This window comes from Rattus rattus, unplaced genomic scaffold, assembly GCF_011064425.1.
Source record: "Rattus rattus isolate New Zealand unplaced genomic scaffold, Rrattus_CSIRO_v1 PGA_scaffold_20, whole genome shotgun sequence".
NCBI lineage: Eukaryota > Metazoa > Chordata > Mammalia > Rodentia > Muridae > Rattus > Rattus rattus.
Genome location: NW_022651142.1, coordinates 55,276 through 70,021, shown reverse-complemented (window position 1 = coordinate 70,021; position 14,746 = coordinate 55,276).

The window sequence follows — 14,746 nt, the reverse complement described above, 5'->3', positions numbered from 1 at the left end:
CAAAATAATGTGAAGACACTGAAAATTTATGAAAAGATGTTTTCCATCACTATTCCCCTTAAACTACAAGCTGAATTTTTATTTAATAAACCTATGTAAATATAATTTGAAGGCTTTTCTGTGACTAACTACAGGACTTTTACATTGTTAAACAATGGTGGATTTCAGGCCAATCTTGAAAGGTCATCACTAAGGTGTAGACGTATATTAAGCATACAAAATCTAATCTAAAATGATGCACAATAAGGAGTGAGAATCTTTAATTGGTTTTCCTCTAAAGTATACAGCTTCTTTTTGTTGGAGTGAAGATCTGATGATTTGAACAAATTTTGTGAGAAATACAACCTGCTCTGAGAAGATAAGAAACAGAGAAATATAAGGAAAAAAGCAAGCTAAGGGACAACGAACTGGGAGAGAGTATTCTATGGAATATATAGGGCAATAAATTTGACCCCTCTGGTATTGGTTAGCTAGGAACTTCATTATGCATATCTATGTACCTAGAAAATTTTTCTTTTTCATCTTAATATTTTATGGTTGCTCTGAAACCTCTGTCTTTTGTATTAAGGTCTTAGCATGTTTACATGATAGTTTAGAAATATTAGTTTTATTTTCAAAAGCCGTACTTTGTACATACTTTTTAAGCAACAAAATAGATACATGTCTGCTTGGGTTAATGAAGAAAGTTACAATATTACATATGAATATATATTTCTCAAATATACATTCTCTTCATGCTCCATGCTTGTTGATGAAACCTTAGCAGATAGGAATGCATAGTAAACATCTTGCTAGAGTTTCAGGATTTTATTGTATCTTGTTTGACATGTGCATTTCTATTAAAATGCTAACTTCTTTTTAAGTCTCTTAATTTAACTGGAGAGGTTTTCAATAACTCCTAGTCTGCTGTTTATTCATATAACAGGTCTTTGGTTTTCTTAATGAATTTTATTCCAGTAACTTCTTAATGTGCTTTATTTTGAAGGTAAATTAAATATATATATTATAGATATATATCAAAATATTTTATAAAAAGATTAAATTTTTAGTGGAAATATCACTTAGTGATGGACAATTTTACAAACATTCTCTAAATTATTAAATATTCTCCATTTTTAATTAGAATAAAATATTATGAATACAATAACCTTTATCAACATACACATTCTAGTAAATTTAAACACAAATATGTTATTATTTTTATCTTTGAAAATTTTTTTCTTAGTTTGTCAGTAATAAATCTTGACTTCTGTATCTGAGCTTTCTCATCTTTATTCATAAAGAAATACATTGCTTTTTTATTGAGAATAGTAAGGAATGTTCATTGATAGATAGATAGGCAAGATTGACAATACACACAATGGTATTTATTCACCCTAGGGAAAACTAAACTATGATGGTTTCCAGGAAATAGATGTAACTAGAAAATATACCGAGTAAGATAACAAAGACTCAGAAAGGCAAATACCGTGTGTTCTTTCTCATATAGATCAAAGAATCTCTTTTTAATATATATGTATTTATGTGAATCTGTGGGTGGTTTGAGTTCATTTAACTGGTATAGGTTGCAGAGATTAGAATGTAGGGTTTTAAACCGTGTGGTATGTAAGACATTGAACATATGGGATATGAATGTAGAAGTAAGAATAACACAGACATAATAGGGCAAGTGTTAGGGTCATAGTGGGGGTGGGGAAAAAGTACTGAGGAAAGGAGAATGAAGTTGAATGTCTACAAACATGATATAAGGCAATCTGTTACTTTATAGGTTAGGTTAAAATAAATATTAAAATTTAAAACTGATACCTTATTTGTTTTCTTTTCTTTTTTTTCGGAGCTGGGATAATACCTTAATGTTTAATGCAATATACATTATGTTTGAGGAAATTGCCAGCAAGTGATATCAAAACAATATATTTATCTTATTTGATCTTTGTCATACTATCCATAAATATGTTAAAAACATCACTAACCTGCCAAATTTGGTATCATTTAAAAAATCTCCTGTGAGGTAATAATTACTTATGGTAGGAGACTATTATTATTATAAAAATATCAACTGGTAAATCTGTGATTTGATCTATGTTTTAAGTTGCTTTTTGCTTAATATTTGCTCCTCCTGACATTCACTCATACTAAATTATCATTTTCAATGTTAACATACTACTATAAAAATAAGATTCTGCAGGGTTGTTGAAATTGCTCAATTATAAGTTTATATTATCCATAAACTACAGGATACCCTCCACAAATCTCATAGATCCAAAAAAGATAAACAAGAAGAAAGACTCAAGTGCAGATGCTTGACTCTCACTTAGAATGGGGAATAAAATAGTCTAGGAGGCAGATTGAGGGAAGGATCTAGATGGGAGATGGAAGGAAGAGGAGAATGGATCCTGTGTGGGAAGGGGCAGGATATATGACCCAATAGTCAGGAGAAGGAAAGGAAATCTTGAACTTTTAGAGATGAGGAGGTAGGGGAAATCTCCAGGATGAGAAAGAGACCTGGGATAAGGGAGGTACCCACGAATCAATGGGGGTTCCTAAGCTGTGTCTCACATTGGTGATATGGAACATGAATAGGCCAACTCCTGTAGCCAGGAAGGACCATCAGTGGAGGGTTAAAGACACAAGTACACCCACAAAGCATTCTACGCAAAATTTGTCAAGTCTAAAAAAAAAAATCAGGGACTGAGTGAATTGCTAGTGCAAATTGAGATCCATCCCATTGGCAAGCAACAATTCATGGCATTATTAATGTTGTTTTGTTACACTTGCAGATAGGAGCATGTTGTACTGAGAGACTCCACCTAGCAGCTGACTCAGGCAGATACAGTCACCTACAGCCAAACAGGGGATGGAGCTTGAGGACAGTTTGGTGGCCCAAAAGGCAGTAGGAACTGCACAAGAAGACCAACAGTGTCAACTAACCTAGACCCCGGGGAACTCTTTGACCCTGAGCCCCCAACCAAAGATCATGCACAGGGTGGACCTAGGCCCCTGGTGCATATGTGGCTGACATGTAAATCAATCTTCATGTGGCTTCCGCAAAAACTGGAGTGGGGGATGTCCTGAAAGTTGTAGCCTGACTGAGGAATCTGTTCCCAGACAGGGTTCCGTTTTCTGGACAAATGACTTAATCTTATGAAAGTAGTCAACTACTGTTTGTTTGACTTTGAAGCCTCTTTTATAGAAGGAAATTCAGATGTCATGTTATAAACACGGTCAAAGTTTTCCCATGTATCAGATGGCTGTAGAGAGGATCCTACTACTCCTGTTTTGCTAAATGGCCATTTTGTCAAACTGCCTTCCAATTTTTATTGTTTTTGTCCATAGATTACACCTTTCATGAGCTGTGGTCAGAGAAATGTATAGGTGTACTGTGCAGCAATTAGTGCAGATATGTGTAACTGGTATAAGTGCTAAGATGGTGAGAAGAAGAAAGCTGAGCATAAGGCTGGGGAAACATTGCAGAAAAGGAGAAAGCAGAACATGGGGTTGGGGATTTGGCTCAGTGGTAGAGTGCTTACCTAGGAAGTGCAAGGCCCTGGGTTCGGTCCCCAGCTCTGAGAAAAAAAAAACAAAAACAAAAACCAGAATGTGAGGAGTGGGAGGATGCAATCGTAACCTCTGGAAATGACACAATTATTGGACCTATAGTCTCACTTGAGTTACACTTTTTTTTTCTTTTTTCTTTCTTTTGGGACTGGGGACTGAACCCATGCCTTGTGCTCGCTAGGCAAGTGCTCTACCACTGAGCTAAATCTCCAACACCCTCAGCTACACTCTTTTGCATACGTCCTGCACATGATTAAGACAACAAGATTAGGAAACATCCCAGTAGGCAGTACTCAGTGAAGAAATGGATTTCAAAGAAAAGAAAAAAGGAAAATACAAAAGAAGAAGAAACTGGAAAGGAAATGTATCTCGAGGGAGTAGAACCATATTAAGGATAGGTGTGATCATGGTACATTGTACATACATGTATGAAGAATAAATAAAATTTCTAAAATCAGAAAAAAATTCTGAAAATCTATTAAAGATTTTTTATATCCTATATAAGTCAATTTTCCCTAAAAAGAATAGAATAATCCTAACTTTTGGTAAGATTTACTGCAGGAAAATCAGTGAATAAAAAAGTAGTTACATTAGTTCAGTGCATACTGTCTGCATTATGGAAATATCAAACTGAGGCTCGTAATCTGTGCAGTTAACTTATATCACCTGTTCAAATAAGATAAAATGAAAAACTGTGTAATGATCCACAAAACCAAATTACACTAGAGATTTAAATGCAAACCCGAAAAAGTGCCCTGTTCTTTCTTTCTTTCTTTTTTTTATTAACTAAGTATTTTGATTTACATTTTGAGTATTATTCCTTTCCGGTTTCGGGCCAACATCCCCTAATCCCTCCCCTCCCACTTCTTTGTAGGTGTTCCCCTCCCATCCTCCCCCCACCGCCCTCCCCAAATCTAGTTCACTGGGGTTTCAGTCTTAGCAGGATCCAGTGCTTCCCCTTCCGCTGGTGCTCTTACTAGGATATTAAATGCCCTGTTCTTAACCTCAACCATTTTACTCTTTGAAACTCTGAATACATATGAATGAAAAAGGTCTAACCTGATACACAGCATATAATATGGTGTCTTTGTCACTTATATGGTAAGACTTTCAGGGTTGCACATTGCCTTCATTATGTCATTCATTTTTTAAAATCCTAGGACAACAAAGATCTAAAATCCATGGGCTTTGGTCCTGAGAGCCATGGATTGCACTCTGTACATGATCAATTTATTTTAATTAGTTAAACTCTGAAAGGCAATTTGCTAATTCACACAATTATATTGATTCATTGCTATGGTTATGGTAAAGGTTTCATGGGATAATATATATAAATTTCTCATGACAAAATTTGCTTTCTCTTCTGGTGGTTTGTGGGCTATTGATGAGCTTAAACCTCTTCCTTCCGAACATAGCACTTACAATATATTATTTTTCACTGTCGATCCTATACACACTAAAGATAGGAAAAACACTGAAAATAATATGGGCTTTGTTTTCTGTCCAAAAAGCTCTGTTTTGACTTCTTCATCATCATCTTCATAATCACCACCACCACTACCACCATAATCAACATCATCATCACCAACATCATCTAATTTACATGAAATTGAATTAGGAATTTTGTTACACCAAAGAATGAAATGAAATGTATTCTGCTTGAAGCAGAGATCTTGATGATCGCTAAGTCCTGTGCAGTCATTTTAGTGTTATAAAGGCATTGCCAAAGTTGTTTCAGATGATAGATTGAAATGCTAGTGCCCTATACAACAGGTTTTGAGAGTCCCTTAGTGATAGAATGGTCTTTTACAGCAAGGCCTTCATTAACAGACTTTAATTTAACCCATCTATCAACAAAGTGAAATTGTCCCAGAAATAAAATAGTGCCTCTCCAGAAACAGCTCTTATCCACTAATACGCATCTACTTCTCTTTCTTAATTGTCATGTTGATATGTGCTTAGGATACAATATATTCTGATTTATTAATTGTATTTTAGTATTATTTGGGCTAATTGCTAAAATTTCAAAGGAACACACCTATTCCATTATTTTATCCCATACAACTGTTAATTTGATCTTGAAGAGTTTCATGAAAACTGAAGTATCAAAAATGTATATCTTCACATTCAAAACTTGTAACATCCATCATGTGAAACTCCCACTGAACCTCAATGGATTGATGTCTCTGAAAGCATTTAAAGACTTTCCTACTGCATTATTGCAACTCTGAAGAAGCTTCACTCCCATAGTGGCAGTTCCGGTTGGCTGTAAACAAATCACTTTCTATGCGTTGGAAAGTGTTTAAAACATTTTCATTAACTTTTGATATGAAATTAGTTAGGACTTTGAGAAAAGGGAGCAGACAGGCCCTAGAAAGTATGTTTTTAAAATTCTTTTCTTAAAATTAGACATTTTCATGAAATATATTTGGATTATCGTTTCACTTCCCTCTATTTCTCCCCCTTCTTCTATACCACTCCTGCCATCTGTATCTACACTACTTCTGACTCTCACTAGAAAACGAACAGTCATCTAACTGATAAAAAATAACATAAAAAGTTAAAGAACACAGGTAGAACAAAACACACAGAGAAAAGAGCCAATAAAAGGCACAATAATCAGATACAGACACAGAGGCCCAGACTTCCATTCACACACTCAGGAATTCCATGGAAATATAAAACCAAGAATAAATATATACAAAACATACAGAGTAACAATAGATAAATAATCAAATAAGAAAAGGAAGAAGAAATTATGAAGAAAAAGACCTGACCCATTATGAGACAAGGATCCTCCAAAGATAATGTTGAGTTCCCTTAGTGATATTTATACAGTCTACCCTTAAAATTAGTTTGTGTATGCAGTGAGAATCCCTTGGAGAAAAGTAAGTTTTCATTTTCAAATGATTACCCATTGGAGATACTTTCTGGTTTAGAGAAAAGGTGATGTTCAGGGCTTGGCTTCTTTCAAGGGCTAATTAATAGATAAGGAGATCTGTGATGTGCCATCTTTTGAACATCATGAATGTGTGACATTCAAGAAGTCACAATCTATCTGAACAGACCCTACATAATATTGACCCTGCCTATACAAAGTAACTAAGGGCAGTACTGTAAAATAAAAAATGTTGTAGTCTCTGGTGTCTTACTAGGGGTTGAATGTATAGCTTCACACCCATGTTCACCGAAAAGGATCAGGTTATATGCATGGGGTCATGAAGCAAAATATAAAGACATGCACGTGCCATCAGTATTTAGTCCAAAGAGGATATGTTGGCTGGGGAGGATGAGGTTGAGAGTGTAGAGGGCTTCCATACATGTGTTGTGCATGTATGGAATTGTCAAAGAATAACATGCTTTCTTAAAACTTCTAAAGGTAACCATCAAGAAAGTTTGGGAGATATTCTTTCAAGTCTGCTCTACTTGTTTTAAAAATTGGGTCTCATTATGTAACACAAATTGATCTAGGACTGCCAGTGTTCTGTCTCCTGCCTCCCATGCTCTTGTAGCAGGTTTACTCAACATTGACAAAATTATAGAATATATGTAAACCTTCTGTTTATGAAGTTTGATTACATAATGCAATATTCTTTCACTTGTTTTACATTTAACAATATATCTTGAATACATTTGCATGGGGAATTTGTTAATGGAATATCATGCATTTAATAAATGGTAGTATACTCATTTGTTTCAATAATATTCTAATTGTGCCATTCAGATTATTTTCATTTTCATTATTAAAGTTCACTACAGAAAATCAGCACTGACTCAGGTACTGCACTCAATGGTAATTATTTACATTATATTTTGTATAAATTACAAAACACATTGCTGGAATGATGTCAAGGCTGTTAAGTAGTGTAATACTTGTATAAATACTGACAAATTTCCATCTCAAAAGACTATAATAAATATATATTGCCTGGGTTGTGGATTATGCTCAGTGGTAGAGCACTTGCCTAGCAAACGCAAAGCCCTGTGCTCGGTCACCAGCTCCGGAAAAAAAAATATATATATATATATATTCATCAATTTTATATGAGAACCCATACTATACCATTCAAAATTAAATGGTACATATATTTTAAAAAGGTATCAGTCTCTGACTTCTGTCAGTTCTTTAATTAGGGGAAGGATTGAAGAAGTAGAAGGGGAGGGCAACCTCTATAGGAAGACCAGCAGTCCCAACTAATCTGGACTCCTGAGATCCCCCGGACACTGAGCCACCAAACAGGCAGCATACACAAGCTTGTCTGATTCCCTGACACATGTACAGCAGAGGACTGCCTGGTCTGGCCTAATCTTTGAAAGACTTGAGCCCACAGGGATTATGGTGACTGGCAGGATCTGAGGAACATCCTTGTGGAGTCCGGGAAGAAAGAGGTGGAATTGGATGAGGAACTGTGTGAGGGGACCAGGAGAGTGTACAATGGAAGGAATGGAAATAAATAAAATAATTTATAAAGTAGTTTCACTCATAAATCAAATGCTAGATTCTTTTTAACATCTACATTGCAATTCAATCGTGAAGTTTAGAGTTTTATGCTAACTGAACTGTGTAAGCATTAATCCTTAATTTACTCTTCATACTCTTTGCGAATTGTCTCCTTTCTGATTACATTGCATCAATTGTGTGTGCCTATGTAGAAGGCTTACTATTTATAATTTGTGCAGAAAGTACATTCATGAATCTTTTTATTTTAATGATCTGTTATGTGTGAAAGTCTATGTACAGAATTGTGCACATGAACACAGGCACCTGGGGAGACCAGAAGATGTCAGATCCCCTGGAGCTGCTTTTACAGCTGGTTGCAAGTGGCTTGAGGGATGTTGGGAACTGAACGTGTTTGCTCTAAAGAGAAGTAAGTGCTCTTAACCACTAAGCTAATACTACAATACTTATTCCATAATAAATGCAACCTATTTGTAATTTTCTCATGTATTTCAGGGTATCTTTGAACTTGAGACATCTTGCCACATTCTAGGTGCTGAGAGTACATTCAGGCATTAATTTTTCCAACTTACTTTCTTTTATCATAGTAAGATGTGTTGGATTAAATATGTTAATATTATGCAGTAAATCCTTCAAAGTCTACTTATAGAACCCTGGGTTAGTGTCTGTTTCTTTCCTATGCAATGACTATATTAATTTTAAAGTTTGCAGTTCTCTCTCTCTTTACGCAATCGATCTGATGTGTTTTTTGTTCATATAGAATGAAGTAAAAGCCCTTTAGTTTTTCTTTGAATAATTAATGTACTAAGAAAAAGTGTTGAATTTCCCATTTTACGGCCAATACAATACATTATTTCATTAAAATATTCCTAGAGCTTTGTTTTTTCTTTTTCTTATTATTATTGTTCTCATTAGTCTCATTATTAATAGTCTGTGTAAGCTTTTATGTGTTCTGGTCATGTAGTGAATATGGAAGTCTTCCCAATATATATGTGTAGGTATCAGATTTAAGTTCTTAGTTTTTCAAAGCATAAATTTTTATCTGCTCAGTCACCTCACTGGAACACTCTATAAAACATTAAGGTGACATATAGCTCGAGGCTGCTTTTATATATACAATGTTTTCATCATTTTGCTTTTAATAAATATTTTTGATTATTCTAACATATTTTGTTTTCCATGTCCAGTTGGTAAATCTAGTATGCTTATTTTAATATTTAGTTAATAAGTTAATCATAATTATTATGCACTTGATACCTAGCTAATATGAAATTATCTTAGATACAATTGAATAAATGAAATTAGTTGCCTAAAGCATGAAGCTTGGTATATAATTTTGTTCATTATTCCTATGCATTTGCATAAAGCAGAGAATATTTCATTGTTACAATCCTGATGCCAATTGTACACAGTATGACAGCTGCCAACAACATGTGACTTTTAATCACTTAAAAGGAGTTAGTATTATATTATTATATTATATTTCCCCAACATCAAGTAAATAGATTTATTTTGCTTCAATTAACTAAACGTGATATAGCAGGAAAATTTTTAATTTCCTTTTGTTAGGTTAAGAATAAATTTAACTTTTCCATTCTCCTGCCTATCAGAAATTAACTATTCTTATAGAGAAAGATGTGCCAGGCACAGGTCTAATTTCTAGTATAACATGTAATTACAATCATCATTCTTGTCAGTTTCAAGTGTTGTTCACATCATGCCTGTAAAACCCAATGATCAACATGGCAGAATAACCATAAGGGCAGTGCAGTGGCATAAATAGCTTGGTGATAGCCAACAACTCTCTAATTTTGCTTAAGTCCTGTTCAATGAACACGGATGGTACTGGTAATTAGGCCACATATATAAGGCTATTGAACCTGTGGTTATGGGGGAGAATGAACAGCCCCTTACTTACTTAAGCCAGTATCATACCTAACAACAATCATAGCCATGTGTCCTTATATACAGAATTAATTACAGTCTCTGCAAAAAAGATCACAGTAAAAATCCCAGCCATTCAAAATGCAGGATAGAAATTTCAAGTCCAGTCTCAATCTAAAAAATGTGATTTGATTCAAGGCTGAGGAACATTAGAGAAGAAGGGGGAAAGAAGATAGTAAGAGACTAATGTTTACAATGAGATGGTGTCTCAAGTAACACCAGAAATTACACTCCCTACACAACAGCTGAGGAAGAGAGGGAATGGGGAAGAATTAAAGTTTAGTTTTCTTTCTGTTTCAACTTCTTCTTCTTCTTCTTCTTCTTCTTCTTCTTCTTCTTCTTCTTCTTCTTCTTCTTCTTCTTCTTCTTCTTCTTCTCCTCTCCCCTCCCCCCTCCCCTTCCCCACCCCCACCCTACCCACCTCTCCTCCTCTCTCTCTCTCTCTCTCTCTCTCTCTCTCTCTCTGTCTGTCTCTCTCTCTGTCTGTCTCTTCTGTCTGTCTCTCTCTGTCTGTCTCTCTCTCTCCTTGTTGACTCTTTACTATTTAAATTTTGAATGTTATTCCTTTCCAGTTTTTTTTCAGTTCATGCCCCTTAACCTTTCTCCCTACCCTTTTATAACAGTGTTAACATCACCACCCATGCTCTCCCGTAGCCTCCCCACATTCCACTACACTGGGGGTCCAAACTTGGCAGAAACAAGAGTTTCTCATTCCATTGTTTCCGGCAAGTCCATCCTTTGCTACATACAGCTGGAACCATGGGTCAGTCCATGTATAGTCTTTTTGTTGTGGTTTGGTTCCTGAAAGATCTGGTTGGTTGTATTGTTATTATTGAGTTGCAAATCCCTTCGGCTCTTTCATTCCTTTCTCTAATTCCTCCAACAGGGTTCCTGTTCTCAGTTCAGTGGTGGGCTGCTAGCGTTCGCCTCTGTATTTGACATGTTCTGGCTGTGTCTCTCAGGAGGGATTAATATCCGGTTATCGTCAGCCTGCACTTCTTAGCTTCATCCATCTTATCTAGTTTTGGTGTCTGTACATGTATGTGCAACATATGGTCCAGGCTGTGAATGGCCGGTCCTTCAGTATCTGCAATAAACTTTGCCTCCTCATACCTTCCTATGGGTATTTTGGTTCCCCTTTTAAAGAAGGAGTGAAACATCTGCATTATTGTCATCCTTCTTGTGTTTCATGTGATCTGTGCATTGCATGATGTATAATCCGAGCTTTTTGGCTAATATCTGCTTATCAATGAGTGCATATCAAGTGTGTTTTTCTGTGATTGAGTAACCTCACTCCTAATAATATTTTCTAGTTCATTCCATTTGCCCATGACTTTCGTAAAGTCATTGTTTTTGATAGCTGAGTAATATTCCATTGTGTAGATGTACCACATTTGCTGTATCAATTCCTCTGTTGAAGGACATCTTGGTTCTTTCCAGCTTTTAGCTATTAAAAATAAGGCTGCTATGAACATAGTGGAGCATGTATCTTTGTTAGATGTTGGGGCATCTTTTGGGTATATGCCCAAGAGTGGTATAGCTGGTTCCTCAGGCAGTTCAATGTCAAATTTTCTGAGGATCCCCCAGACTGATTTCCTCTTCTCCACATACTCACCAGCATCTTTTATCACCTGAGTTTTCATCTTAGCCATTCTGACTGGTGTGAGGTGGAATATCAGGGTTGTTTTGATTTGCATCATGAGTAAGGATACTGAACATTTATTTAGGTGATTTCTGGCCATTCATTTATCTTCAGCTAAGATTGTTTTGTTTCTCACTGTACTCCATTTTTAATAGGGTATTTTTCTCTCTATAGAGTCGAACTTCTTATGTTCTTTACATATTATGAATATTATCCACTATTAGATGTAGGATTGGTAAAGATCTTTTCCGAATCTATTGGTTGCAGATTTGTCCTAATGACAGTTTCTTTTGCCTTTCAGAAGCTTTGCAGTTTTATGAGATCCCATTTGTTGATTCTTGATCTTAGAACACAAGGCCTTGTTGTTTTGTTCAGGAAAATTTCTCCAGTTCCCATGTGTTCAAGATTCCCACCCACTTTTTCCACTATTAGTGTGAGTGTATCTGGTTTGATGTGGAGGTCCTTGATCCACTTGGACTTGAGCTTTTTACATGGTGATAAGCATGGATCAATCTGCAGTCTTCTATATGCTGACCTCCAGTTGAACCAGCACCATTTGCTGAGAATGCTATGTTTCTTCCTTTGGATGGTTTTACCTCCTTTGCCAAAGATCAAGTGACCATAGGTGTGTGGTTTCTTTTCTGGGTCTTTGATTCTATTCCACTCATCTGTCTGTCTGTCTCTGTATGAATACCATATAGTCTTTATGACTATTGCTCTGTAATACTACTTGAGTTCAGGGATAGTGATTCCCCCTGAAGTTCTTTTATTGTTGAGGATACTTTTAGTTATCCTGGGTTTTTTATTATTCCAAATGAATTTGCAAATTGTTCTTTCTCTCTATATTAAGGAATTGAGTAGGAATTTTGATGGGGATAGCACTAAATCAGTAGATTGCTTTTGGCAAAATATCCATCTTTACTATATTAATCCTGCCATTCCATGAGCATGGAAGATCTTTCCATCTTCTGAGATCTTCCACAATTTCTTTCTTCTGAGACTTGAACTTCTGGTCATACAGTTCTTTCACTTCCTTGGTTAAACTCACACCAAGTTATTTTCTATTATTTGGGACTATTGTGAAGTGTGTGATTTCATTATTTTCTTTCTCAGTCTGTTTATCCATTGAGTAGAAGCAGGATACTGGTATGTTTGAGCTAATTTCATATGCTGACTCTTTGCTGAAGTTGTTTATCAGGTTAAGAAGTGCTCTAGTGGAACTTTTGGGGTCTCTTAAGTACACTATCATATCATCTGCATATAGTGATATTTTGATTTCTTCCCTTCCAATTTGTACCCATTTGACCTCCTTTTGCTGTCTTCTTGCTCTGGCTTATGACATGGAGTCCTGTATTGAATAAGTAGGGAGAGAGTTGGCAGCCTTGTCTTGTCCCTGATTTTAGTGGGATTGCTTCAAATTTCTCTCCATTTAGTTTGATGTTAGCTAGAGGTTTGCTGTATATTTCTTTCACTATGTTTAGATATGGGCCTTGAATTCCTGATCTTTCCAGGAATTTTATCCTGAAGGATTGTTGAATTTTGTCAAATGTATTCTCAGCAACAAATGAATGATCATGTGGTTTTGTTCTTTCGATTTTTTATATAATGGATTACGTTGATGGGTTTTCCTATATTAAAACATCCTTGCATCACTTGGATGAAGCCTACTTGATCATAATGGATGATTTTTTTGATGTGTTCTTAGATTCGGTTGCCAAGAATTTTATTGAGTATTTTTGCATCAATATTCATAAGGGAAATTGGTCTGAAGTTCTATTTCTTTGTTGGGTCTTTGTGTTGTTTAGGTATAAGATTAATTGTGGCTTCATAGAAGGAATTCGGTAGTGCTCCATCTGTTTAAATTTTGTGGAATAGTTTGGATAGTATTGGTATGAGGTCTTCTATGAAGGTCTGATAAAATTCTGCACTAAACTGGGATCTTTTTGGTTGGGAGACCTTTAATGACTGCTTCTATTTCTTTAGGAGTCATGGGGTTGCTTTATTTGTTACTGATTTGACTTTGCTACCTGGTATCTGTCTACAAAATTGTCCATTTTCTCCAGATTTTGCAGTTTTGTTGAAGGCTTTTATATTAGAATCTGCTGACTTTTTTAATTTATTCAGATTCTATTGTTATGTCTCCCTTTTCATTTCTGATTTTATTAATTTGGATACAGTCTCTGTGACCTCTAATTATTCTGGCTAAGGGTTTATCTATCTTGTTGTTTTTCTCAAAGAAACAGCTCCTGGTTTTGTTGATTCTTTGTATAGATCTTTTCGTTTCTACTTGGTTGATTTCAGCCCTGACTTTGATTATTTCCTGCCTTCTACCCCTCTTCAGTTTACTTATTTATTTTGGTTCTAGAGTTTTTACATGTGATCTCGAGCTGCTTACATATGGGGTGTTGAAATCTCCTACTATTATTATGTCAGGTGCTATGTGTGCTTTGAGATTTAGTAAGGTTTCTTTTATGAATATAGGTGTCCATGCATGTGGAGCATAGATATTTATGATTGAGAGTTCAGCTTTGTGGATTTTTCCTTTGATGAATATGAAGTGTCCTCCCTTATCTTTTTTAATGACTTTTGGTTGAAAGTCAATTTTATTTGATAGAAGAATGACAACTTCAAATTGCTACTTCATGCAATTTGCTTGGAAAGTTGTTTTCCAGCCATGTACTCTGAGGTAGTATCCATCTTTGTCTTTGAGGTATGTTTCCTGCATGCAGTAAAATACTGGATCCTCTTCATGTATCCATTCTGTTAGCCTGTGTCTTTTCATTAGGGAATTGAGTCCATAAATGTTGAGAGATTCTAAGGAATAATATTGGTCACTTCCTGTAATTTCTGTTGATAGAGATAGAATTATGTTTGTCTTTCTTTTTGTTTTATTGCAGGGAAATTATATTCTTGCTTTCAGTATGCTGTATTTTCTCCCCTTGTGTTGGAGTTTTCCATCTATTATCTTTTGTAGGCATAGATTTGCGGAAAGATATTGCACAAATTGGTTTTGTCATGGTTTTGTCTCTTAATTGAAAGTTTTGCTGGATACAATACCCTGGGCTTGTATTTGTGTTCTCTTAGGGTCTCTTTGACATCTGCCCAGGATCTTGGAACTTTCATAGTCTTTGGTGAGAATTCTG